The sequence below is a fragment of the Anguilla rostrata genome, chromosome 1, assembly GCF_018555375.3.
Source record: "Anguilla rostrata isolate EN2019 chromosome 1, ASM1855537v3, whole genome shotgun sequence".
NCBI lineage: Eukaryota > Metazoa > Chordata > Actinopteri > Anguilliformes > Anguillidae > Anguilla > Anguilla rostrata.
In genome coordinates this window covers 16,740,141-16,744,381 of record NC_057933.1, presented here as the reverse complement: position 1 = coordinate 16,744,381, position 4,241 = coordinate 16,740,141, and the positions used below count along the sequence as shown (strand labels likewise).

General features: G+C 36.0%; 1 long non-coding RNA gene across 2 annotated transcripts; it reads left to right on the top strand.

Moving 5' to 3' along the window:
• The first annotated feature begins 606 nt into the window (after window positions 1–606).
• LOC135250041 (uncharacterized) lies at window positions 607–2,652 on the top strand. Of its 2 annotated transcripts, XR_010328851.1 has the most exons (5): window positions 608–763; window positions 1,184–1,232; window positions 1,481–1,619; window positions 2,002–2,022; window positions 2,244–2,652. It is a non-coding gene; the product is annotated as an uncharacterized LOC135250041 (long non-coding RNA). The 2 variants fall into 2 exon arrangements; XR_010328850.1 differs by having other exon boundaries at window positions 607–763; window positions 1,184–1,619.
• Window positions 2,653–4,241: the final 1,589 nt, after the last annotated feature.

Below are 4,241 nucleotides of genomic sequence, written 5' to 3'. Positions count from 1 at the left end.
TTCACTGACACAAACCAGCCTGTAGAAATCACCCCATGTGTTTTCCATTGGTCTTTTATAAATTCAAAATAAAACCTAAATTGTGCTTATTTTACACTTTTCCTAAAAGAAGTGTAAAACGTGCGATAATAACTGGGAATGAAGTTGGTTAAAATGTGCAACACAACATTAAGAGATTTATGCTTTATGATTGCTTTATAAACCGTAAAAAAAGAACCACCCAAACAAACAACAGAAACATAGCAGGAACACAACCTGAGGGTTAACGGGCATAGTCATTTTACGTGACACAATCTGAAGCATTGTCACTTATTACTGCCAATCCTATAATTTACTTCTAAATCTGAAAAGACTTCAATTAAATACATTGATTTTATGGATTTTTCAATCCTCCAAATGTTTGGCAAGATGTATCTACCTCATCAAATCTTTGTGCGTACTTTATTAACATATCTTGTGTTGCCTGTACAAGAAATGCTTTTATGCCTAATGTAACTGACCTGGAGAGAACTCGAACTATTGTGTCATGTTTGTTTGACTGGTAGATCATGTCTGCACTTGTGTGTTAAACTGATCTCACGTGATTGGAAGAATTATTATTACTCCCACCACAGTGATTTTCACCCTTCCATTTCAAATGGGCATTGTTCGCAAAACCAGAAAAGGGCGTGGTTTTTATCAAAATGCCAATTCGCCTGTTCTCTGGTATTATAAATACTGAGAGAAAGCGATTTGGCTGCAGAAGCAACTAAACTAAGACCAGGTAAGAGTTTTATTCTATATGTGGTCCATATGTCATTTAAATATGTTAGATCAAAATGACTATTTTAATTCATATTTGTGATGACATTGTCTAAAGCGGCTTTACAGATATTTCACAAATGTGGTGTAAAGGATGAAACTGGCAATTTCTAAAACCACAGTTACATACAGAGAGCTGTAAAGGTTGTAAACACCTGTCACAAACAACAACAAAGAATAAGTTAGTAATAAATTAATTGTTGACTGATAATTATAAAGAGAAACATGCCTAGGAGTTCAGCTAAGAACTGAGCACATGCATGTGATTAAACATATCTGTGGAAATAAGTATTGAGAGCAGATTTGGGTTTTCCTATTGGTTGTGTGATTTCAATTTAATGTATGAACTTATTATGTCATGGATCTGCTTTTATGCCTACAGTCTCAGCAGTGCTAACCCCTCTCTACACGCCTCAATATGTGTGACCAAGGTATGTGCAATCTTTATTTCAACTTTTTAACTTTTTAACAGAACATTCTGCACACTTGAGGTACAGAGGGTAAATCAAATTGTCAATCTGTGTAAACGTAGAATTCTTGTTGTCTTTTCTCAGTTTTGAAAGAACTACTTTTATATCTGATCAAAAGCCTTGTCAAATTGTCAGGCATGTACTGTGCAAAACAATGTTTGTGAGTGTTTTGAACAAGGCACCCTCTAACATGTCCTTTTCATTTACAGAACATAAAAAGGTAAGACATTTACTCTCAACTTACTTTAAAAAAAGTGCCTGTGTTACATACTTACGTATAAATTAAATAATCCTCTGTTCATCTTTTCTTTTTGTCAGAAGGACAAAGCTCCTGGACAAGATTGTGAGGTAAGATACAGTACCAGGCATAATGTAAACTGTTGGGTCACTCGTTTTCTGCAGCTTAGGTCACTGTGCCATTCTGTATCCTTAAAGAGTGGCTCTTACCATGTGAGCTGTCTGTCTGAGCTCCATTGTGATTGAATTTTACACTGTGACAATATTCCTGGTTTGGGATCATGTTTTATCTGTATGTTCGATAGGCTCAAGCAGCTATGATAGGTGCATGAGGAGATTTTGTCAGTCTAGGTGCAGTACTGTACTTAACTGTAAAACTGTAAGGGCATGAGGAATCCATGCCACCTTTAAAGTTTCCAATGGTGAGAATTTTCTGACCACCTATTCTTGGAAACTGCAAGAGCAATTTAATCTCGTGTCATTTCTTTTCCAGGGTAAAGGTGAGCCAGGACAGGTAAGAACTGCTCGTCAGGTCGTTTGAAATTAGTTTTTGTGTTGTTTAAAAGTGCAATGATTCTACTGGAGCTAATATTTGCATTCTGTTGTGGGTTTAAATTAAATACTTTTATGTGAAGACATAAGAAGAATTATGTAATTTAGCCAAGCAGTGTTGTTTTAGAGATAACCTGGGAGGTAAATGACTTGTTTAATCCAGTTTTCTTTTGGCTATTCCAGGGCAAAGGAAAACATGGACCACCAGAAGGAAAGGGACCATCTTGTGGAACCGGGGCAGAACATGCAAAAGGGGGAGGACAGAAAGCGGGGCGAGGAGGGCGAGGAGGGCAAGGAGAGCACGGAGGGAAATAATGACAACAACATGTTGGATCTCTGAGGAAAACTATGCCTCTTTACAATCTGTTTTAATCTATTATCATCTCAAGAGATATTAAAAAGATAATCTCAATGTTTTAGTTTAAAAAGATGTATGATGAAAATGTACTTTTCAGATAGCCTGTACCTGCAAATATAGGGGCCAAGCACTTATAGCCACAAATGCCCAACTACCAGTGCAATCACAGGTAAGCAATAATGTTAACAAACAAACAAACAAACAAATAAATAAATAAATAAATAAATAAATAAAGTTAAATGAAATGAAATGATTCTCTACTCTTTGCTTTTTAGGATTGCTTGAAAATCTGGAGAGGGTGGATTGAAATTGAAAATTGGTTTAGAGAAGCACTTAAATGTAACATTCTTCACTGCCTCTCTTTGTGTCTTTCATGATAGGCCTACTAGTTATGGGCAGTTGTTCAGATATCTGATAAAGCTTTTTCAAACCTGCAAATCGAATTTGCATTTTGAGTTTTCTTCTGCCTCTGCAAATAAAGAAGTAATAATAAAAAACTTATTGCATTGATTTTATATGTCCACATTTGGTGTCCTTCAATGTTTTGGTAAATATATGGTGATCATATTGCATCATGTTACTTCTGAAGCATAACATAAGACTGCTATACACTACTTTGAAGAATTGAAGTTAGGTATGAAACCCACATATGTGAATTAGTACATATTGTAATCATATTATATAAATTTGTGAATTTTCTAAATAAACACAGAAAGTTAAATGAAATAATATTGCTTATATGCATAAACATTGGCCACGTCTTAGTATGCAGTAGATTTTTGTTATAATACCGGCATCTTGTGGCCATCTGGTGTAATTGCACTATTTATGAAATGCATTTCTAAAATGAACCCTTATATGTATACAGTGTTTGTTATTTACAGTGTTCAACCATCTAAATTTCTGACACAAGCAAACACATTTCAATTCAGTGTTTTAACTGCTCATGTTAAATTTCTAAAAATATCATATTGCTATATAGTCATATATTTAATATTATACCCTTACAACAGGAATGAAACTGCAACATGACTGAGGACTAGTGATTTGCATGGGCTTGAAATTTCAACCCAAACCCGGCTCAAACCCGAGACCTTGAGACCCGGCCTGACTGAGCCCAACTGGTGCTGCCAAATTTTAAAAAGGAAGCCGCTCTGTGCTTCAGTTACAGCAATATATATCATACTGCAATTAGCTATATTTTTTCCATAGGTGATAGTAACAGTAGCTACACAACTTACCAAGGCACGAAAGAAAGCCCATCAGATGAGCAGTGTGATAGGCTAATAAACCATTTGTCTTACCCGTTAGTTGCGATCATGCACTGTGCCCATCTAGTTTTTGTCAACTGGCTTACAAAGACCCGTTTTCTTTACCCTCACTAGTGCCTTTGCTGTCAGCAAAGCTTCTGCTATTTTTTGCACAGTATCTTTATGTTCAGTGGGATCAGTCTTCTTGCTATCATGGGTCCAAACAGCTTTGCAATCCTACACTGCACGTGACCAGTGAGCTTTTTTATCTGTTGTCAAAATGATGCAATAATATTTCCGCCACTAAGCCGTTTCTGACTCACATGAAATTTTAAGAAGCAGAAGTTCTCTCTTTGCTCAATTTCATTGAACTTCATCCATAAAAATAATCATTCATTTTCACTAAACAGAAAAAAACCCCAAACCCAAACCGAGACCAAAGTTGTATGTGAAAAAGCTGACCTGAACATGGCATTATCTTGTGACATTATTTTCTGGTCCCCTAATCAAACCGAGCAGGACAAGTTTAAAGTCTCAGAAATTCGAAAGACTGCCACAGCACCACCATATGAC